General features: G+C 42.3%; 1 protein-coding gene across 22 annotated transcripts in view; it reads left to right on the top strand.

Moving 5' to 3' along the window:
• Positions 1 to 6,136: 6,136 nt before the first annotated feature.
• Positions 6,137 to 24,130, top strand: part of CTNND1 (catenin delta 1) — a 55,746-nt gene continuing 37,752 nt past the window's right edge. For 5 of the 22 annotated variants that reach the window (XM_064364872.1, XM_012476444.2, XM_021676465.2 and 2 more), the window contains exon 1: positions 6,139 to 6,403. The gene's annotated coding sequence lies outside the window, so the exon portion shown is untranslated. The other 17 variants (XM_012476451.2, XM_012476449.2, XM_064364873.1 and 14 more) reach the window with 9 other exon arrangements.

Raw genomic sequence — 24,130 nt, 5'->3', positions numbered from 1 at the left:
ACAGTAGGTGCTCAAAATAATCCGAGTGGAACTAGTCTTTTTATTTTCCATTAATTGAGTGTGAACAGTTTTTCCCTCAGTCAGTGTGTATTAATGCTTGTTATACTTTATTTGGAAATAGCCATTTTAGTTTATTGATTTATTGAGGAGACAGGGTCTTGCTGTGTCACCCAGGCTGGAATGCAATGGCATGATCACAGCCCACCACAGCCTCAACCTCTCAGGCTCAAGTGATCCTCCCACCTCAGCCTCCCAAGTAGCTGGAACCACACAGGCTTGTGCCACCACACCAGGCTAATTTTTAATTTTTTGTAGAGGTGGGTTTCCTGTTTCAGATAAATTTAAATTTTAACATCTTTTCACCAGTAAGTTTTTTTGATTTGTATATAATTCTTTTTTTTTTTTTTGAGATGGAGTCTCGCTCTATTGCTCAGGCTGGAGTACAATGGTGCGATCTCAGCTCACTGCAACCTCTGCCTCCCAGGTTCAAGCAATTCTTCTGCCTCAGCCTTCTGAGTAGCTGGGATTATAGGCACGTGCCACCATGCCCAGCTAATTTTTGTGTTTTTAGTAGAGACAGGGTTTCACCATGCTGGTCAGGCTGGTCTTGAACTCCTGACCTTGTGAGCTACCCACCTCAGCCTCCCAAAGTGCTGGGATTACAGGCCTGAGCCACTGTGCCCAGCCTGATTTCTATGTAATTCTATTTTATTTTATTTTTTGAGATGGAGTCTTGCTCTGTCGCCCAGACTGGAGTGAGTGGCACAATCTGGGCTCACTGTAACCTCCAGCTCCTGGGTTCAAGTGATTCTCCTGCCTCAGCCTCCCAAGTAGCTGGGATTACAGGTGTATGCCACCATGCTTAGCTAATTTTTTATTTTTTTGAGATGGAGTTTCGCTCTTGTTGCCTAGGCTGGAGTGCAATGGCGCAATCTCAGCTCAACGCAACCTCCACCTCCCAGGTTCAAGCGATTCTCTTGCCTCAGTCTCCTGAGTAGCTGGGATTACAGGCATGCACCACCATGCTTTGCTAATTTTGTATTTTTAGTAGGGATGGGGTTTCTCCATATTAGTCAGGCTGGTCTCGAACGCCTGACCTCAGTTGATCCTCCCGCCTTGGCCTCCCAAAGTGCTAGGATTACAGGCGTGAGCCACCATGCCCAGCACCTTAATTTTTGTATTTGTCATAAAGATGGGGTTTCACCATGGTGGCCAGGCTGGTCTGGAACTCCTGGCCTCAAGTGATCCACCCGTCTCTGCCTTCCAAAATGCTGGGATTACAGGTGTGAGCCACCACACCTGGCTTATTTTAAATGTTCATTAATTTTACATAGCTTGACCAGGATTATACAACTAGTAAGCCAAGAGACTTCATTCACTTATTTAGCTGTTGCTAAATATGAGATACAAGGTTGAGCTCTGGGGATAGATCATGAACAAGAAAGACACTATTCATGGAGCTTATTATTATTATTACTTTTTTGAGACAGCCTCTTGTTCTGTCACCCAGGCTGGAGTGCAATGGCATGATCTGGGCTCACTGCAACCTCTGCTGTCCGGGTTCAAGTGATTCTCTTGCCTCAGTCTCCCGAGTAGGTGGGATTACAGGCACAGGCCACCACGTCTGGCTAATTTTTTCTATCTTTAGTAGAGAGGGGGTTTCAACATGTTGGCCAGGCTGGTTTCTAACTCCTGAACTCGTGATGTGCCCGCGTTGGCCTTCCACAGTGCTGGAATTACAGGCGGGAGCCACCGCTCCCAGCCCATGGAGCTTATCTTCTGATGGGGGAGATAGAAATACACATACACGACTGGAGGCGGTGGCTCAGGCCTGTAATCCCAGCACTTTGGGAGGCCGAGGCGAGCGGATCACATGAGGTCAGGAGTTTGAGACCAGCCGGGCCAACATGTGGAAACTCCATCTCTACTAAAAATACAAAAATTAGCTGGGTGTGGTGGCGCGTGCCTGTAATCCCAGCTACTTGGGAGGCTGAGGCAGGAGAATTGCTTCAACCTGCGGGGCGGGGAGGTGGAGGCAGGGCGGAGGCTGCAGTGAGCCGAGATCATGCCACTTCACTCCAACCTGGGAGACAGAGCAAAGACTGTCTCAAAAAAAAAAAGAAGAAGAAAGAAAGAAATACACGAAAACAAAAGAAAAAGGAAGACAAAATACTTGCAAGTTGTGAGCAGTGATGTGAAGGAAACAAACAAGACCAATGTGTCTGTAGAAAATCTCATAATATTCTATTATGTGGCTCTGATACAGGAACCAATGAATCAACAAACATTTTTATGCTGGTTGTTTTCTTTTGGCAATTATCTTTGGCTTTTGAACTTGCTATGGATAACTAAAAATTGATGGAGAATAGAGGTAGAAGATGTGGTAAAATAAAAGGAGAAGATTCTTAGGTAATGGGGCTTAAAGGCTGTTCATATCTTTGTTATAATATATTTATTTCCAGCTGTAGTTTGTTTAAAGCCCATCAAAAAAGTGCTGTAATGCTTGTTTGGTTTTCCAACACTTCTGAGGAAGTCCTTTTTGGCCACTATAGACCAAATATGAGGGTGTATGAGACGATAGACCTTATATAAAGGAGTGGATAATGACTACATCAGCATGATTAAAAAGAGCACATTCATGCTGAGGAGTTGAGTTCCAGTTTAGATAAATAAAGAAAGGTCAAATTATGGTTAATAATGTGTTACTTTAATGTACTGAATGAATAAGTGTGGTTCCTTGAAAGCAGATGAAGAGTTTGACCTTTATCTTGACCATAGTGTAAGGTAATAGAAAGAGCATGGGCTGTGAAGTCAGATTGGTGAGGGGTTAGCCTAGCCAGATGAGATCAGGCAAATTTCTTCACTTTGCTGGTCCTTGATTTCCCCATCTGTAGAATGGTAGTAGTACTATTTCTGTAGTAATGTTTTAGAAGTTTGAGGTAGTGAGCTCAAACTGCCTCTCACATGGTAGACACTTCATCATTGGTTGCTATTATTGGGCAGTGGCTCACCACTGAAGGTTTTGGGGCAGGGTAGTTACTGAATAAAGAAAATAATGATAATGCATTCTTAGTGAGTTTATACTATATGCCATACATTAATAACTTTTTTTTGTTTTGAGCTGGAGTCTTGCTCTGTTGCCCAGGCTGTAGTGCAGTGACATGAGCTCAGCTCACTGCAGCCTCTGCCTCCTGGGTTCAAGTGATTTTCCCACCTCAGCCACTTGAGTAGCTGGGACTACAGGTACGTGCCATGACGCCTGGCTAATTTTTGTATTTTTAGTAGAGATGGGATTTTGCCCTGTTGGTTAGGCTGGTCCGGAACTCCTGAGCTCAGGTGATATGCTCACCTCGGCCTCCCAAAGTGCTGGGATTACAGGGGTGAGCTATGGTGCCTGGCCCAAAGAACTTTATGTGTATTTTAATTCTTACAACAGTCTTTTTTTTTTTTTGAGATGGAGTTTTGCTCTTGTTACCCAGGCTGGAGTGCAATGGTGCAATCTCAGCTCACCGCAACCTCCGCCTCCTGGGTTCAGGCAATTCTCCTGCCTCAGCCTCCTGAGTAGCTGGGATTACAGGCATGCGCCACCGTGCCCAGCTAATTTTTTTGTATTTTTAGTAGAGACGGGGTTTCACCATGTTGACCAGGATGGTCTCAATCTCTTGACCGCGTCGTGATCCACCCGCCTCGGCCTCCCAAAGTGCTGGGATTACAGGCGTGAGCCACTGCGCCCGGCTCTTACAACAGTCTTGTGAGAGAGAGATGGTTATCTCCATTTTACAGTTAAGGAAACTGAGACTCAGATTATTTAATTTGGGTCAAGGTCACATAATAGTACCTATATTTGAGTAAGTGTGCTTACTTACGTAGGTAGAGTTTGAAGCTAGGCAGTTTGTGAAAATCTGTGCTCTTAAGGTTTCATATTTCTTTTTCTTTTTCAGTCCTTTAAGTCTTAATTCATCATATTTTTTTCTTTTTCTTTTTTTTTGAGATGGAGTCTTGCTCTGTTGCCCAGGCTGGAGTGCAATGGGGCAATCTCAGCTCACTGCAACCTCTGCCTCCCGGGTTCAGGTGATTCTTGTGCCTCAGCCTCCCAAGTAGTTGGGATTAGAGGCGCCCACCACCATGCCCAGCTAATTTTTGTATTTTTAGTAGAGATGGGGTTTTGCCATGTTGGTCAGGCTGTTTTCGAACTGCTGACCTCAGATGATCTGCCTGCCTCAGCTTCCCTAAGTGCTGGGATCACAGGCATGAGCCATTGTGCCCGGCCAAGTTTTCATATTTCTATTCTAGATTATGAAAACTATGAAGGCTCATTTGGCAGCAGTCTATAGGATAAGTTTTAGATTTTTTGTTTTTGTTTTTTGAGACGGAGTCTTACTCTGTCACCTAGGTTGGAGTTCAGTGGCGTGATATGGGCTCACTGCAACCTCTCCCTCCTGGGTTCAAGTGATTCTCCTGCCTCAGCCTCCTGAATAGCTGGGACTACAGGCACCCGCCACCACAGCCAGCCAATTTTTGTATTTTTAGTAGAGATGGGGTTTCACCATATTGGCCAGGCTGGTATCAAACTCCTGACCTTGTGATCCATCCGCCTCGGCCTCCCAAAGTGCTGGGATTACAGGCATGAGCCACTGCGCCTGGCCAAGTTTTAGATTTTTAGTAAGGAAGAAGAAGGAATTTTTTTTTTTAATAAAAAAAAAAGACGAGGTTTCACCATGTTGGTCAGGCTGGTCTTGAACTCCCGACCTCAGGTGATCTGCCTGCCTTGGCTTCCAAAGTGCTTGGATTACAGGCGTAAGCCACCACGCCTGGCAGAAGGAAATTTTTGATTCATCATTGTCTTTGTTTTAGTGATCAGAGAATAACCATAAATTGGTAAACTTTGTCAAGCATGTAAAAAAAAAAATCTAGCCTCTGTCCATCATGGTCTTACAGTTTAAGGACATATTAAAAATATGTCCTAACGGCCAAGTGCGGTTCATGCCTGTAATCTTAGCACTTTGGGAAGCCGAGGTGGGTGGGTCACCTGAGATCAGGAGTTTGAGACCAGCCTGATCAACATGGAGAAACCCCATCTCTACTAAAAATACAAAAAAATTAGCTGGGCATAGTGGTGCCTGCCTGTAATCCTAGCTACTCGGGAGGCTGAGGCAGGAGAATCACTTGAAGCTGGGAGGCAGAGATTGTGGTGAGCCGAGATCGAGCCATTGCACTCCAGCCTGGCAGACAAGAGCGAACTCCGTCTCAAAAAAAAAAAAGTCTTAACTCAGAAAAATAATACCCCAATAATTCTTTATTTAGGTCAAATGTAAAAAAAGAATGTATGAACTAGATCATCTTAAGCTTGAAGTTTACAAAGAAATAAAATGTTCTTGACAGGAGATTACCTATGCTGTTATTCCCTCTAAATATATTGCTTGTTTATTGGATTTCATTTCCTTTTCCCAATAAACCCACATTATTTTGATTTTGGGACAAATTAGGAAGACAGTTATTTTCTTTAACAGCCCAGTGGATTCTGCTTCCTTCTAATTCAGAGTGTAGAGACTAAAAACTGTTAACAAGTTTAGGCATTAAAAAAAAAAAAATAGCTCTAATGCATTGAATCCAAAACAGTGAAACAGGGTTTACCTCAGATATCCCCTACCATCCCAGTCAAGATACAGTAGTCCTGTTTCTAGGATTTCTCTCTCCTCCTTTCCCGTCTTCCTTTAGGGAAATGCTTTGGGGTAGGAAAGCAACAAACCAAACAGCAGCAGTCAAGTAAAAGCAGCCCTTTTCTGTTTCCCCACCGGGATAATACGGAAGAGGGAGCAAGAACCCACCATCAAAGAGAACTGAGACTTAGGCGTGCCATTCTAAAAAGCCCTTGTTCCTTGCCTCCCTTGCGTCCCCCGCCCCCCTCAGCTCTGCAGTAATTCCTCAGAGATTGTACAGGCTCTCCACTTTAAATATAAATATATAAATATAAATATATGTATAAACTTCCCCCTGTGTCTTTCTCTCCTCCTCTCTTTTTTTTTAATTTTCTATAATAAAGTTTCCTATTGGATAAGGTCAGCTCCCTGATTTATGCATGGCTCCTATTGGAAGCTCACAGGGGCTGACATCACTTAGGAAAGCGAAGGGGGTAGGGCTGCCAGATCAGTTTGTCACCACCCAGGCTCCCTTGCCTTTGGCTGGGTGCAACTTCCATTTTAGGTGTTGGATCTGAGAGAGAAAAAAAAAAGAGAGAGAGAGAGAAGGAGAGAGAGAGAGAGAAAGAAGAGCAGGAGAGATCCTGAAAGGAGGAAGAGGTGGCGAAAAAGCAACTGCCTTGCTGGATTTGTCTTTCTCAGCACATTGGCGAAGCCTTGGGTTTCTTTCTTAAAGGACTGGTTTTTAGAACTCCACGTTTGAGGTGTGTGGCTTTTAAAGAAAATGTATGTACTGATGGGAAAAGGAAGATAAGCAAGTCAAATTTTTGTCTTACGGTAACCAGAGGGAATTAAAAAACGGGAAAGAGTCTGTTATGCTGATGAGTAACTTTTAAGCAATTATTATTTTTCTTTCTACTTTCAATACTTTGGGGGTATATTTTGGTATTAAATTTTTTTATTATATGCAAGACCTAGAAACGAACTTGTCTAATACAGGAAGCTGAATAGATCCAGATGGGTAAGAGCAGGTTTGAAAATTTATATTTTGGTGTGTTCTTTGATTTTATGTTTTTTTTTTTTTTTTTTTCCTGGATTATGCTAACGTATTTCTGTTTTCAGAGCCCAAATCAAAAGTTGGTTTTTTGGCATGTTGCATGTAGGTTGGGAAAGGAATTTGTCCGTGTCAGACCTAGTTATACAGATGGTTCTTAACATGTTTCAAACTTTTCTTTTCTTTTATCATTGTATTTGTGGAAGTGGAAAGTTGCAGGGAGGTTTGCAGCATAAATGGTATTGTTTTTCCCCCATAGAGTTTGAACGGCCCATATCGGTTTCAGCCCTTCTGTTCCTGGGTGGATCCCTCTTACTTTTCCAGGTGCGGTGGGTGGGAGCCTCATTCTCCGGTTAGATGTAGTCTCCCAGCTTTGCTTTATAAAAGAAAACAAATGGAACAATGTTAATTGAATTGCCATCTCTTTCTTCCTCCTAAAACTACCTTTGAAAGCAAAGATTTGTGGAGGTGTTGTTTGTTAAATCTACAAATAAGATAATGTTGGATTTATTTGCTTAAAGCACTAAGGAAATTCTAATCATGCTTTTTATTTCACCTGAGTAAAGTGGCAACCCACCTGAAAATATTTACAGCTTTTTGCACCCTGAAAGGGCCATGGGTGGAATAAGATTAGGTTTAGAAAAACCATTTATACAAACTTTAGTGCTTAAAATACGTTTCAGAAAACAAAAGGAAAGTTTTTATTTTTAAATCAACCTGAAAGTTGTTTTTTGGAGTTGAGTTTATTGTTTAGTTAATTTACCATGAAATCTGAAATCTCTTAGAGCTGAAGGCCCATGACTGTGCTTTCATATCTTATATTTAATCTTAAGATTTGGTTTGTTTTTGCAAATATATTCTTACAAAAGTACTGATTCTAGTTAATTATATAGCCAACTCATCAGTAGCTGAAAACTAGGGTATTCTCTTTTTGAAAATGTGAATCAGCCTGAAAATTATATTATAGCTAGAATAGATACTGTCCTAATTGTAACAAGATGGGCTTTAATGTGTAAGCTGCTCATTAGCTTTAAACTGGTATGTGTCTTTAATAATCCTATTTTGCGCCCCCCCAACCCCCCGCCGCCCCACCAATTTTTTTTGAGACTAGAATTTCTTTTCTAGAATGAGAGTATTTCCTGAAAGATGATTTCATCTTTGTGAAGTTGTGGCTTCAGGAGGAAACTGAACTTTGTTCCTCTAAATATAATATAGGCAAAGGCTGCAGGAAATTTTTGATGTCTGGATCTCTTAGTTATAACAAGTACAGTTAAAAAGAAGGAAAAAAAAGACAATGTGTATACTCTGTTGGGCTGTAGTTCTTGTTTAATATTTTTCAAATTTTCTTTCAAATGTTCACTCTGCCTTGATTTCAGCCTGGGGAGATTTCTTGGATCTTGAGAGTGCTGGTCATGTTGCTGCCAGAGTGTCTGTTTCCCACTCAACCTTTAGGGGGAGGGATGAGGGAATCTGAAGGAGGAGTACAAAGGCAGTTTGAAAATAGGTTCTGGATGACTGAGTGGTGGTGATTTGGGTCCAGCTTTAAATAGTGGGCTTTGTGTAGCTGAAGTGAGCATCCTAGTTAACCTAGTGTCCAGGACAATTTCCACAACTAAGGTGTTGTTTTGACGGGTGTGTAGTACAGAGCCTTTGGGGTGATAAGATGGAAGATTTGTCTTTTACCTCACCTCCACTGGTTCTTTCAGGAATTATAACAAGGGATGCAGATAAGTAAATGTTTTATTTAAAAAATTTTTTTGTTTTGCTCCTCATTTTGGGGTAAAAAATAATGGCAGGTAAGTTTGAGCTGTTCAGATTTTTCTTTCCTTGTTTGCCTCCTATATATGGTTGGTTTCTTTGTTATCTGAGTAAGGTAGTGGTCTGTGTTCCAGATTGGGGGGTGGGGTGGGGTTCTATTCTAGGTGGTTGGAGTTCTAGTGTTCTAGTATGGACAGTCAGAGAAGCTCCAACATGTTGTCTCAGCTGGGGTAAAATTGAGACTATTGGAGGTATTAACAAAAAGAAAAGCACCAAGTAATTACAGTCCAGCCTTAGGTTATGAAGTAGTTGCTCTTCTGGGATGGATGAGATAGGATGGATGCAAATAAATTAAGCATAGATCACTATCAGTTGGAATAACAAAATGATTAGCTTTGTATTATTTATTGCCTTCTATTTTGGTACCTCCTGGTACCCTGTTAGTAACTGACAAGGCCCTCATTCCCCCCTACCTCCCTCACATCTTGTTATTTTATTTTATTTTTTAAATTTTAGTGTATATTGAGCATTTTGCGTAAGATATTAATTTCCCAAACCGTTTTTTTTTGTTTTGCTTTATTTTGGTTTTTAAGGAATTTGAGCCTCAGAGAAGCTGAGGTTTGCTGAAAATCTCACTGCCTGTAAATGGTTGAGGCCAGAATTAACCCTGGTCTGACAAACTACAAAGTCCATGGACTTAACCACTAATATACTGTCGTTCTCCAGAGAGAATGGAAACAACAGCTCGAACTAAAATGAACCCTTGCTGGAGGCAGGAGAGGTGCTTCATCTTGGCACGGGGGTAGTACTCACTTAAATTTCTAACCCCCTCCAACTCCCCACCACCCCTGTAGGGATACTGTATGTAAAAGATCTATTTTCCTTTGAACCCATGGGAAGGTGGATGTGCTAGAATGGATATTATTTTAATCTTTAGAACGGGAATCTTTCTGTATGCTCACCATTGCTGTCCTAATTTCTTAAACTTCCTGGAATTGTGTCACACATTGTTTGATTATCAGCAAGATTTCTTCTTCTAGAGAATTTTTAGATATGTGGTTTGGAATGATATCAACTTGCAGGGGCAGGCTTGTAGGAGGTAGTTCAGATATTCTTGTTTTTCCCTCTAGACTATGAGCAGCAGCTTGAGTGTAGGTACTGTCTTATCTCTGTATCTTTTTGGCACCTGTCTTAGTGTCTGGTACATACAGAGGTGCTCAGTAAGCCTTGGTTAAGTAAGGCACTTGATGAGAATCAGTGAGGGACTGATTTGTGGGGAAGGCTTGAAAGGAAGCAAAACAATGTAGATTAATCAAATTGCAGTGTACTATTGCAACTTTTACTGTAGTCTATAGTTCCAACCTTTTATGCATCTCCTCTCTTAAATTATTTTTCTTTTTTGAGACAGGGTCTTGCTCTGTCACCCAGGCTGGAATGCAGTGGTGAAATCATGGCTCACTTGCAGACTCAAACTTCTGGGCTCAGGTGGTGCTCCCATCTCAGTCTTCTGAGTAGCTAGGACAACGGGTGTCCACCACTATGCCTGGCTAAATTGTGTATATTTTTGTGGCAATGGGGTCTCTCTGTATAGTCGATGCTGGTCTCAAGCTCCTGGGCTCAAGTCATCCTCCTACCTTGGCCTCCCAAAATTCTGGGATTATAGGTGTGTCCCACCATGCCTGGCCCTCCTTCACATTTTTCAGCAAAGTTTCTGGAGATAATGGAGGATTTAAAGTTTTAGCTTTTAATTAATCCTGTTCCTTTCTTGGCAAGCTGTACAAAGAATAGTATAAAAAGTAAGGATCTGGCCTGGTGCGGTGGCTCATGCCTGTAATCCTAGCACTTTGGGAGGTCCAGGTGGGCAGATCGCTGGGCAACATGGTGAAGCCTTGTCTTACAAAAAAGTACAAAAATTAGCCAGGCGTTGTGGCTTGTGCCTGTAGTCCCAGCAACTGGGGAGGCTGAGGTGGGAGGACGGCATGAGCCTGGGAGACAGAGGTTGCAGCTAGTGGAGATCACTTCACTGCCTGCCAGACTGGGCTGCAGAGCCAGATCCTATTTCTTTTTTTTTTTTTTTAAGAGATGGGGTTTCTCCAGGTTGGTTAGGCTGGTCTTGACCTCCCGACCTCAGGTGATCCGCCCGCCTCAGCCTCCCAAAGTGCTGGGATTACAGGCGTGAGCCACTGCGCCTGGCCTGATCCTGTCTCAAAAAAAAAAAAAAAAAATCATACACATCCTAGTCAGTTCATTTCATAATGAACTTCAACCACTGAAAACCTTAAATGTAGCCATTTTTTAGGGGACACAGTATATTAAGCCATCAGCAGGAAAGTACTGCTTTCAGCCCTAGTTGGAGGTGAGTGGTTTCTATGCTTGTTAATAAAAGTTGGGTTGGGCGTAGTGGCTCACACCTGTAATCCCAGCACTTTGGGAGGCCGAGACAGGTGGATCACAAGGTCAGAAGCTCGAGACCAGCCTGGCCAACATAGTGAAACCTCATCTCTACGAAAAATATAAAAATTGTCCAGGCATGGTGGCGGGCGCCTGTAGTCCCAGCTACTCTGGAGACTGAGGCAAGAGAATCGCTTGAACCCGGGAGGCGAAGGTTGTGGTGAGCCAAGATTGCGCCATTGTACTCCAGCCTGGGCAACAAGAGCGAAACTCTGTCTCAAAATAAAAACAAAAATAAAAACATTAAGAGCTTGGGATGATAATTTTGAATATCAGTGTTTCAAAGAAAGTATGTTTGGATATCAATGTTTTGAAGTCACTGCTTTAGCCACAAAACATTAGATTTTGTTCATGTATTGGGAAGCTTATGAGTTTAAGAACAGAAATCAGTTTTCTTGGGTAATTTTTTTTTTTGAGATGCAGTTTCGCTCTCATTGCCCAGGCTGAAGTGCAATGGCATGATCTTGGCTAAGCACAACCTCCACCTCCTGGGTTCAAGCAATTCTCCTGCCTCAGCCTCCCAAGTAGCTGGGATTACAGGCATGTGCCATTATGCCTGGCTAATTTTGTATTTTTAGTAGAGATGGGGTTCTTCATGTTGGTAAGGCTGGTCTCAAACTCTCGACCTCAGGTTATTTGCTGGCCTCGGCCTCCCGAAGTGTTGAGATTATAGGTGTAAGCCACTGCACCCAACCTTCTTGGCAATTTAAAAGATATTAACAAGGTACTTGCCTGAAGGAGTGAACTCTAGGTAATAAGGATGTGAATAACTGCAAATATTCTTTCATGTTCTCTTCCCTCAGAGAAGGGTTAAATGCCACACAAAGCTGAAGTAGGGATTGTTCTGCCTAAACTGTGCAGCTGCCTCCAAGGTTTTCAGTAGAGCATTGATGTAGCCTGGCAGGGAGGTTGTAAGAAGGCGAGAACAACTGTTCTGGTTAGAACTAATAAGGGGGAAATTGAGGTATGGATTGACTTGTATTTAATTGTTTAATGTATTTTTCGGAAGTAATTTTTTCCCCTAATTCTACTTGGAATTACATGTTATTGATTATTAAATATTAAGCACTGAGAATGGGGCCTGAATTTACCTTTCTATTCAGGGATAGTGTTCCCTGTTTTTCGGGTCACTTTGTCTCCAGCGGGCCCTTCGGTTTGTTTGGTATAGTGTGGGCAACTTAGATCAGGCATATATTGGGGGCATTATAAGGAGTCAAAGAATTTTCCTCTTTGCTGGTCACCAATAGGTAATTTGGTCCTGACTTTCAGAAAACCTGTCCCATGATGTGATGACAAAAGCACTTTTCAACTTTTTATTTCAAAGTTGCGGGAAAGTTGCTATAGCACTCCTGTATCCCTTCATTTGCCTAGATATCATTTGTTAACATGTTGCCAAAAATGCTTTAGTCTATGTTTTTTGGTCAATATGCTAACCAAAAAGGGATTTCCAATCTGAGACTTCCACAGTATGGTGAAGGGGCAAGGCAGCATAACGTAATGATTAAAAGCATAGATGGTGGAGCCAGACTGCCACGCAGGAACCACGTAACCTAGGACAAATTGCTTAATCTCTCTCTGCCTTGGCCTCCTTGTCTGTAAAATGAGGATAATATTAACCATCTTATAGGATTGTTGTGATGCTTGAAGTTATTTAATATAGAGTAATGCACAGCTCATAGTAATACCTTGGTGTTTGCTATTAAGATGGATGCTTTAAAGAATTCAGATTTCATTTGTCTGTTGAATTAAATGCCCTTGAAGGTCTCTCTCTCTCTTTTTTTATTTTTTCAGACTGTGTCTCGCTCTGTTGCCAGGCTGGAGTGCAGTGGCATGATCTCGGCTCACTGCAACCTCCGCCTCCTAAGTTCAAGTGATTCTCCTGCCTCAGCCTCTTGAGTAGCTGGGACTACAGGTGCATGCCACTATGCCCAGCTAATTTTTGTATTTTTAGTAGAGACGGGGTTTCACCATGCCTAGCCAGGATGGTCTTGATCTCTTGACCTCGTGATTCGCCTTGGTACTGGGATTACAGGTGTAAGCCACTGTGCTGGCCTTTGAGGGTCTCTTAAAACCTGAGAATCTGTGGTAGATGTAGATGCTTGCATTACAGAATATATGAGCTTCCTGAGTGGGTAAAGCCAACTTAAAAAAAATTTTTTTTTCTCGAGATTGAGTCTTGCTCTTGTCGCCTAGGCTGGAGTGCAATGGTGTGATCTCGGCTTACTGCAACCTCCACCTTCTGGGTTCAAGCAATTCTTCTGCCTCAGCCTTCTGAGTAGTTGGGATTACAGATGTGCACCACCACACCTGGCTAATTTTTGTATTTTTAGTAGAGATGGGGTTTCACCATGTTGGTCAGGCTGGTCTCGAACTCCAGACCTTGTGATCTGCCCATCTCAGCCTCCCAAAGTGCTTGGATTACAAGCATGAGCCACCGAGCCTGGCCAAGTTTTTTAAATGGGGGAAAAATTATTTTTAGTAGGTAATATTGGAGAGTTGTGTGAGTGGAGTTCAAAACAACAGTAGAATGAGAATGGATAACTTTAGTAAAGTGAAGTGTTAGTAGGAGGAAGATAAATAGAATGATTTGTGGACATCGTTCTGTATTTGCAACCCTATTTATGGACATTTGCAAAACTGTGATGTGAGTTCATGAATGTTTCCTGTGAGAAGTATGCTTCTAAGAAAGGAGTCAGCATTTTTTTTTTTTTTTTTTTTTGAGGCAGAGTTTTACTCTGTCACCCAGGCTGGGGTGCAATGGTGTGATCTCGGCTCACTGCAACCTCCACCTCCCAGGTTAAAGTGATTTTCCTGCCTCAGCCTCCAAGTAGCTGGGATTACAGGCGATTGCCACCACACCCGGCTAATTTTTGTATTTTTAGTAGACACAGGGTTTCACCATGTTGGCCAGGCTGGTCTCTAACTCCTGACCTTGTGATCCGTCCACCTTGGCCTCCCAAAGTGTTGAGATTACAGGCAGTGAGCCACTGCGCCCGGCCCTCAGGAGTCAACTTTTTTTTTTTTTTTTTTTTTAATTGAGCCTTGTAGGTCGAGGCTGCGGTGAGCCGAGACTATGCCCCAGGAGTCAGCTTTTATATGTGGAAAAACCAAGCTGTGGTCTGTGAGAAATACATATGTGTTAGATGTAACCTTGTCTAGAAACTTACAGGTTTCTTCCAGCCTAGGATTTTTCCTTCTTTTTTTCCCCCTTTTCTTCATGCCGAAGAACCCATGAAACTAGTGTTCTAAATAGTACTTAAGCCAATTTCTTTCAATAATTTTTTTTTTTTTTACATTTTTCTTTTAAAAATGAGACAGGGTCTTGGTATGTTGCCCTGTCTCCAACTCCCGGGCTGAAGTGATCCTCCCACCTCAGCCTCTGGAGTAGCTGGAACTACAGGCACACACCACCTTGCCTAACTATTTAAGCTAATTTCTGTTAGGACTCTGTAGCCTCCTACCATAAATACCTCACTCAGTTCCCCACATTTTTTTTTACCTGCAATTTCTTCCACCAATTATCCTGCATTTTCTCCTTTTCTTTTGCTTTCCTGTTCTCTGTGGAGTCTTCCGTCGCCTCTCTCTGCCTTCTCTTGCCTCCCCGATCTTTTTTTTTTTCTTTTAGGCTGGGTTTCCCTTTTTTCCCCTTAGGTTTTCCCTTAGGTCCTCATGGGCATTGCTTTGCCTGACAGTTAATATAAAGAAGTGTTTCTGATTCTTAGTCTAGAATAAATTACCTATGTGCTAAAGGTACAACTATTAGGATACCACTTCCTGTTTATTTTAGTTAGATCTAGTTTAGGAATACAATTATAATCCAAGAAAACTGACCTCTTGTAGTGATTCAGATTGTTTTTGTTTTTGTATTTTTTGAGATGGAGTTTTGCTCTTGTTGCCCAGGCTGGAGTGCAGTGGCACAATCTTGCTCACCACAACCTTCACTTCCTGGACTCAAGCAATTCTCCTGCCTCAGCCTCCTGAGCACCATGCCCAGCTAATTTTGTAGTTTTAGTAGAGACAGGGTTTCTCCATGTTGGTCAGGCTGGTCTTGAACTCCTGACCTCAGGTGATCCTCCCGCCTCGGCATCCCACAGTGCTGGGATTACAGGCGTGTGCCACTATGCCCAGCTAATTTTTGTATTTTTAGAAGAGATGGGGTTTCACTATGTTGTGCAGGATGGTCTCAATCTGTTGACCTCATGATCCACCCACCTTAGCCTCCCAAAGTGCTGGGATTACAGGCATGAGCCACCACGCCCAGCCTCAGATTTTTTTTTGATTTTCAGATTTCATCCACATTTCTTAATTACTCATTTTGGTTCAGTTGACAGTAGAGCAAAAGAAATTTACTTTCTTCAGAGTAAATTATTAGTTTTATATATGCTTTCCATGTTCTATTTTGCAGTGCAGTAGCACATTAGGAGGTATCTTTGTGGAGCGAAAATATTTTGTTTTAGGAGGTTCATATTTTAAGAAACTAAAATATATTCTAATGGTTGTGGACATAAGACATTGTTATAGAAACTAGGCCAACTTCTCAATATCTTTATCAAAGCACCTGCAGTTCCCATTTCATTGCAAGTGAAGTAAATCTCATTGAAATAAAGTAGCTGGTGTATATTCAGTACACTTTTAAAATAGTCTATTTTAAAAGAGAAATTGGTGCCAATCTGATTTCTTTCCTGCTTCTTTGTTGGAATGGGGGAAGTTCTATAACCTCTTTGCTGCTCTGCTGTCCATTGACTACTTTGTTAACTGGGGCACAGTTGGTCTCTTGGATGTCTACTGTGCTGAAGGTCAGCCAAATAGGCAGGTAAGGCTACCTAGGCCTCTTCGTAGGCCTAAGATCACAGTTGGGAAAAAAAAAAAAAAAGAAATATAGAAAAAGAAAACAAAGTTGATTTATTTTTTTTTAAAATTTAACTTTTTGTATTCATTGAAGAAGGAAGTAAAATACCTCCATTCAAAAGAAATTTGAGAGTCTGCTGTATGCCATACACTGAAGTACAACAATAAACAAAATAGATCTACTGTTTGTTCTCTTTTTTTTTTTTTTCAAATTTTTATTTTTAGAGATGAGTTTTCACCATGTTGGTCAGGCTGGTCTCGAACTCCTGACCTCAGGTGATCCACCTGACTCAGCCTCCCAAAGTGCTGAGATTACAGGCACGAGCTACTGTGCCCGGCCAACTGTTCTCAAAGAGCTTACATTCTAGTTGTGAGAGACAAATGATAAGCAAGTAAATACGTAGTGTGTCAGAATGTGATAATGTTATTGAGAAAAAAAATAAAGCAGGATAAGTAGTATGGAGGATAAGAAGTCCCAGCGTGGGTGAGGTTATTTTATATAGAGCGGTCAGGGAGGGTCTCATGTGTAAGGTATGTTTGAGAGAGACCAAAAGAAATGAAGGATGTAGTCATGTAGATATGAGGAGTAGGAAGTGGAAAGGCCCCGAGGCTGATTATTGCCAGTGAACAAAGATTGAGGGGAGGGAAGGAAAAGTAAGAGACCTGTCCAGAGAGGTCCAATATGAATGCGTTTTGTAATGTCGGGTCTTGTGTACTATATTGTACAAAGAAAAATTGTCTCCTTTTCACTTCAAGCCCCAGAGATGGGGCCGGGTGCAGTGGCTCACGCCTGTAATCCCAGCACTTTGGGAGGCCGAGGCAGGTGGATCACGAGGTCAAGAGATCGAGACCATTCTGGTCAACATGGTGAAACCCCGTCTCTACTAAAAATACAAAAAAAAAATTAGCTGGGCATGGTGGCGCGTGCCTGTAATCCCAGCTACTCAGGAGGCTGAGGCAGGAGAATTGCCTGAACCCAGGAGGCGGAGGTTGCGGTGAGCCAAGATCGCGCCATTGCACTCCAGCCTGGGTAACAAGAGCGAAACTCCGTCCCCTCCCCGCCAAAAAAAAAAAGCCCCAGAGACAACAGCTATTACCAGATTTTTGTGTCTTCCTTGTAACTTGAGGTAGCACCTGACCCAGCCTCCATATTTCTCCCATTATGGAATCTCCATGAAAGTATAGTTAGCAGATAATTTGCACAGTAGCAGATTTTGCATAGGTTGATTACCCTAGTCTTAGAGAATGTTGATAATAAGACAGCTACTTAGAATAAGCTTATGTGTTTTTGGAAAGTGAGATAAACATTTTTCTTTTTCTTTTTTTTTTTTTTTTGATACAAGGTCTGTCTCTGTGCGGTGTGACAATCTCAGCTCAGTGCAGCCTCTGCCTCCCATGCTCAAGCCATCCTCCCACCTCAGCCTCCCAAGTAGCTGGGACTACAGGCATGCACAACCACGCCCAGCTAATTTTTATATTTATCTGTAGAGACAGGGTCTCAAACTTGTGAGCTCAAGCAGTCTGCCTGCTTCAGCCTCCCAAAGTGCTGGGATTGCAGGCATGAGCCATCATGCCCGGCCCCCAGATTTTTCTTTCCCAGAGAAATACTGTATATTTCTCCATTTTCTTATCTACTAGTCAGTTTTCTATGAGCAGAAGTGACAGCCTAGACCTGTACAGTTTCCTTTTGAGGACAACATTTATTGGTTTGGTTTATGTGCTTTCAACTAAATAGGCTTGCCCCACTTGTCTGCTGCTTCTCCTTTTGCTCATTTAACCAAAAGGCTCCTGCTTCCCCAAGTCCTGATTGTTGATTTCATGGCTTTGAGGACCCCTTTATAGGTCATCATATCCGTACTTTCTGTCTTGAACATTGAGAGAGATGATTATCCCTGATAATAACTGATGTCTCCATTTTCCCTTTCCATGTTTGTTTAGACGTTAGAGGTTATTAAAGCACATCCTGAGCCACTTTACCTAGTTGGCTTTGATGGAGTTGAGGAAGAAGCACTAACTATTTAGTGATTTGATGTTCTATGGCAACCCCATATAGGAAAGTAAAAGGATATTTGATTGAGTACGTGTGTCTTGAGATTGATTACCTGTGTCTCGAATCACCCACTCTTACTTTCACTTTTAAGATTTCTGGTTTAGCTGGTCTGTCCCTCAGTGAAAGTCTTTGTCTGTCTCTGTCTCTCTCTCTCTCTCTCCCTCCCCCCGTCTCTTTCTCCCTCCCCCACCTCCCCTTCTCTCCCTTCTCCCCTCTCCCCTCCCCCCCCATCTTCCTCTCTCTTTGGAGTTTTTAGCCCTGGCTCTTGACCTGGTTACCCTTTGTTCTTCCCTTTAATTATGCTTACCTTGTTGTCATCCTGTTACTTAATATCCTTGGGAGATGACCTCAACCAAGAAACTTTTTCTTCCCATCTCCTACTCCTTTGGTCAGGTAACTGTATCATCTTGCATGGGAAATAATCCAGGCAATCAGAGATTACCCAAAATTTTGAAATTGTTTAAACAACTCGTTGATATGTATTACTTCATCATATATAGATGGTTAAACAACTGGTTGATATGTATTACTTCATCATATGTAGATGATGTGAGATGTTTGTGATTGTCTTGAGAGTTTTTTGAGATAGAGCCTTGCTTTGTCATCCAGGCTGGAGTGCAGTGGTATGATCATGGCTTACTATAGCCTCGACCTTCCAGGCTCAAGTGATCCTCCCACCTCAGCCTCCTGAGTAGCTGGGACCACAGGCATGGCCCACCACACCTGGCTAATTTTTGTATTTTTTGTAGAGACATGGTCTCTATATGTTGCTCAGGCTAGTCTTGAACTCCTGGGCTCAAGTGATCCTCTTTCCTTGGCCTCCCAAACTGCTGTAATTACAGGTGTGAGTCACTGTGGCCAGCCTAAGAGTATGTCTTTTTTTTTTTTTTTTTTTTTAATTAAAAAATTTTTTGGCCGGGTGCAGTGGCTCACACCTGTAATCCCAACACTTTGGGAGGCTGAGGTGGGCAGGTGACTTGGGATCAGGTGTTAGAGACCAGCCTGGCCAACATAGCCAAACCTCAACTCTACTAAAAGATATATAAAAATTAGCTGAGTGTGGTGGCGGGTACCTGTAGTTCCATCTACTTGAGAGGCTAAGGCAGGAGAATGGCTTGAACCTGGAAGGCGGAGGTTGGATTGAAATTGCATCACTGCACTCCAGCCTGGGTGACAGCGCAACTCTTTCTCCAAAAAAAAAAAAAAAAAAAAAGTTGTTTTTTTTTTTTTTTTAAATGTACCTTTATTGTTTGACTCTGGGATCTGGGAGACATTATGTTTTTTAATGCCATTCTTCTTTCCTAAGTCTTCAGTGACACATGTTTACTTGTGGGAATGTTTCACTTTTTAGTTCTTTTAAAGGCCTTTTGCTACTCGCTTGCTCTTACTCAAACCAGAAGTTAAAGTGGCTTACATAAGTGTCAGAGGTAACCACTTGAATCCAGAGTTTCTGGTTCTTTCTCTTTTGCCAAGAGGTTTAGAATTATCTAAGGTCTTTAATGGTAGATTTAAGACTTCGGACTTCTTTTGGGATAGAATATGGAAGCAGTCTTTGAAAATTTGGTATAGCTCTTTGTTCCTTGAAGAAAAAATTAAGATGTTTTGTGTGTGTGTTTTTTAAATGATATTCAAACAAAGAAATATTTATTTGATGCTGATAAAGTATTTTAAAATTTGAAATGAGACAAATCCTTTTGTGCCTTTTGAAGTTTCCTTTTAAGCCACATGCCTATATTATCTATTTAAAGAATAACTTTTTAAAAATAAAAAGAATAATTTGAGAACTGTACACATAGGGACAAGCCATGAGTTGCACCAACTGGATCCTAGATCCTCTTTCCCCAAGGGCAGCCCGTTCTTGGTTCTTAAAACTAAGATGTTTCAAACATAATTGGGTTGTCGGATATGCAGTGTGCAGAAGGATATCTTACAGTTTAGCAACTCAGGATTCCAGAGAAGATGGTGCTGGCAAGTGAGACAGTTCTTCCTTCTAGGTTCTGAGTCTGGAGTACAGGAGTTAGGACTATGCCATTCCAGGCATCCTTATGTTTAGATTCATGCTTTCAAAGAGCCTCTAATCTAGACTGAATAATGATCTGAGTTTTCTGGTGAGCAGTAAAACTGGCCCAAATAATGTATTTGATAACTAGTGCCCTTTTAGCAAGATCAGTGGGTTGTTAGGGATAGGCCAGTACAGTGGGTCACAACAGGCCATACGAGTCTATGAGGGTTTTTTTTTTTTTTTTTTTTTGAGATAGGAGTCTCACTCGGTTGTCCAGGCTGGAGTCCAGTGGTGCAAACTTGGCTCACTGCAAACTCCTCCCAGGTTCAAGTGATTCTTGTGTCTCAGCCTCCTGAGTAGCTGGAATTACAGGCATGTGCCACCATACCTGGCTAATTTTTGTATTTTTAGTAGAGATGGGGTTGGCCAGGCTGGTCTCAAACTCCTGACCTCAGGTTATCTGCCTCCCTCAGCCTCCCAATGTGTTGGGATTACAGGCGTGAGCCACTGCACCCAGCCTATGAGGGTTTTTTAAAAACATGAAGTTTTTTTTAAAAGTTTTTTAAAAAAAGTCTGCACCTAGACTTCCCTGTAGAAACTGATGCAGAGGGGGAATTTAATTTTTTCAAAAAGCTCCCCAAGAGATTCTGATCATTCATGTTTGAGGATCACAAAACCTGAATATTTGAATTAAGCTACACATATATGTTATTTCTCAGGTGGATGGTTATTTAATTAGGATAAGAAGTAGAGTCAGGGATGGTGGCCTGTGCCTTTGGTCCCAGCTACTTAGGATGCTAAGGTGGGAGGATCACTTGAGCCCAGCAGTTTCACACCAGCCTGGGCAATATAGGGAGACCCCATCTCAAAAAGTAAAAACGAGAGGGGGAGAATTAAAGAAGTTGAGTTTATTGTAGTAGACATGAAGAGAAGGTCATTAAAATTTGAAGTGAAGTTATTTACCTCTGTGTCCTGTATTATTTTGGAATTACAGATGTTACCTCCTGATTTGGGGGTTATGGTAACACTTAGCATGGTATGGAGGACTCGCCTGTTGGGAGGGAGGGAAAACTTTAGACTGTATCTGCAGTTTTAAATTGTGGAACAAATTCAGGAGAGGATGTTAGCATTGAAACTGAGCTGGACAATTTGTTTAAAACTGGACAGGAAGGGCCAATGTTACTTCCTGTCTGAAAAGGAAGTGCTGGCTTCCTTCCCTTCCTCCTTGGTTAACTCTGGCCAACTTGGAATATGGGTGGGGGAGGGGCTGGTCATGTTAGTACTCTTAACTGGCTACCCATGTTTTAGGAAATCCTATTACCACCAATGTTTGTGTATAGCTACTTAAGGTTCACTCTTTTCCTTACTTGAAGCACGCAGATGGGTGCTATGTGTGCTCCTGTCTCTTTGCTCTTGTATGGGAGCCCTGTACTAGGTTTGTATGTTACAGTCTGGGAAGCCTAATCTCTCAGATGTTCCTTTCACATTCAACCTTATATACACCTCCCCTGTATATTCTGACATTTGAAAATAGACCAAGAAGTTGGAGGGAAGAAACTGAAACTCATTTGACATGGAGGAGTAAGTTGTGGAAAGGAGAACATAATTGGGCAGAGGGGAGTAGATGACAGAGGTTTCTTATTTTTGAATTGAGCCAAGAAAGCATTCCAAGTGGGGCCAGTTGGCACTCTGCCTGCTATTTTAGTCCAGGCTTCTCCTTCCTACTGACCAGTCAATTGTATTAAGTGTTTGATGTGAGTTTTAACTGAGGTCTCAGGAGGGGAGGGAGGGAGGGAGGGTGGCGGTGGAAACAGCTGGTGCCTTCATCAAGCTATCTCAATTACTCTTCTTTTCAGAGTGTTTGAGGGTGGGGGTTGGTGGCACAGGAATTGGATGTGTGTTAGCAGAGACTCAGCAACTCTTATGTAGTGGGTTTGAATTCTCAGGCACTCTTAATGCTATGTGGGATGTTGGCTAGTTGGAATGTAGCTAAACCTTTCCCAGTCACATTCTTCTTCTGCCTCCCCTCCCTGTAATTCTTTCAGCTTTGGGCCTGCTTTGGAGAGAGAGGGGGTGGGAAGTTAGACAGCAAAACAGATTCATCCTTCCTACCCGTTGAGGTTTCAGCTTAAGTCTTGGGCCCTCCAGAGGCTTTCTTCATATCCATTCATTATTCCTTTAGTTGGGCTTTCTAAATATGTCTGCAAAGAGCGTGAGATACAATTAGAACTGGGACCTCTGGTGAAATTAAGTTGAATTGTAATCAGTTGGCTATACTTGTCTTCTTTCCTCCCTCACACCCCAGGATTACTATATTTCTGAGTCAGCACTCCTTTTCTGTCTTACCTGCTCAATTTGATGCAGAGAACTTGCCAAGCATCCTTTTGGATTTAACAGCATTGATGTGGGTGTGTTCAGTTCTCCGCCTGGGGTGTGTCTTTTACAACCTTTTTTTTTTTTTTTTGGTATGTCAGAAAACTCTACCCTACTAGAAGCTACTATTTTTATCTGCTTTAGTATATCTACCTCACCTTGTGGTACTTAATCTCTGATTTATTTGGCCTGGGCTATGCATGAAGAAGAATTGGATAAGAATACAGTATTCTTTTTTTTTTTGAGAAGTAACTCTTGCTCTGTCGCCCAGGCTGGGGTGCAGTGGTGAGATCTTGGCTCACTGCAAACTCCGCCTGCCGGGTTCAAGCAGTTGCCCTGCCTCAGCCTCCCAAATAGTTGGGACTACAGGCACGTGCCACCATGCCCAACTAATTTTTTGTATTTTTCGTAGAGACTAGATTTCACCATGTTAGCCAGGATGGTCTCTATCTCCTGACCTCATGATCTGCCCGCCTCAGCCTCCCAAAGTGCTGGGATTACAGACAGGCATGAGCCACCTTGCCCAAGAATTATACAGTATTTTTGAGAGATAAAGAGAGTTAGTCTGATTCTATGCCAGATAAGAGATTGTTAACTTTTTTGCAGATGCTTCAGTGGTAGAGTTTGCAATGGCTGGGCTCTGCTGCTGAAGTTCCATGGTGTTGCTAAATATTCTTTTCTGTTCAACCCTAGAATGGCTATTGTGTATATTATTGCCCTGTCCCTTCCACCTGGTTGTACCAGATCCAGATAAAGACTAAATCCTTTTTTTCTGTTATCCAGGCTGGAGTGTAGTGGTGTGATCTCAGCTCACTGCAACCTCTGCCTCCCAGGTTCAAGTGATTTTCCTGCCTTAGCCTCCTGGAGTAGCTGGGATTAGAGGTGTGCACCAGCATGCCTGGCTAATTTTTGTATTTTTAGTAGAGATGGGGTTTCACTATGTTGGCCAGGCTGGTCTCGAACTCCTGACCTCCAGTGGTTTGCCTGCCTCAACCTCCCAAAGTGCTAGGATTACAGGCATGAGCCACCACACCTGGCCAAGGACTAAGTACTTTTAAGTTGTCTGTTTTAGACTTAGTTCCTTTCATGTCATGTGCTACTTTAGACCAGGGTTCAACAGATGTAAGAAGATGAAAGGAATCTAGGAAACATAAAGGAAGAAAAAAGATGAGAAGTGATAGCATATTACTAGTTAGTTGTTGATATGCCCCTCTGATTAGAGGACTCTTCTGAGCATCATGCTATGTTTTATGCAAAGGGATTGAGCCCTTTGGGCAAAGGATGTTGCTTCTTTGGATTTCAAGAATCTCTAGTTAATAGAGCTTAACCTCTATCTGCCTCTTTGCTTCTGGGATTTAGGGCTAATTTCCAATGGGCCCTGTAAGATAATAGAAAAATGTATCATTAATTTCATTCTTAGGATTAGCGGGGGACCCTTATTAGGAGAGGAAGCTTTCTTTTCTGACTAGGTTACAAATTTACAGCCCCTTACCCACTTCAGGGGGTTGTGAGCAGGAAAAGCTGATGTTGCTATCTTGACCTCTTTGCTGCACGGATTTGGCTTCTGTGCAATTCCTAGTGGTTGTCTTCTCTTACTCTAGGGAACTTTGCTCCCAGCACCTGATTAAACTGCCTCTTTGTAGGGTGGAGTCTGTTGCCTTTGTTTGTTCTCTGTAGAGCCTGTCTTAGTAATCAACTCTATGCTTGTAGGGAAAAAGTTTGAAAGACTGGAAACAGAGGTGGATGACAGGGAAGGTGAAGTTCCTAAAGTAGTTCTCCAAATGGGAATGTTCGATTGGCTGAATCTAGATTCGGAATCAAATGGCCATAATGAAGCTTTCTTGGGGATGTGTCACATGTAGCTGATCTGAATGTAACAGCGGCAGTAGCTTTAAAATCCCTAATGCAGTGCCTCCAAAGTGAAGAAACTTGCCAAGTAGGAATCTTAAAAATTC

This window comes from Aotus nancymaae, unplaced genomic scaffold (assembly GCF_030222135.1).
Source record: "Aotus nancymaae isolate 86718 unplaced genomic scaffold, 86718_ANA_hifiasm-v0.15.2.pri h1tg000059l, whole genome shotgun sequence".
In the NCBI taxonomy this organism is placed as follows: Eukaryota; Metazoa; Chordata; class Mammalia; order Primates; family Aotidae; genus Aotus; species Aotus nancymaae.
The sequence above is the reverse complement of the archived record's forward strand: the minus strand, read 5'-3'. Positions and strand labels throughout refer to the sequence as shown.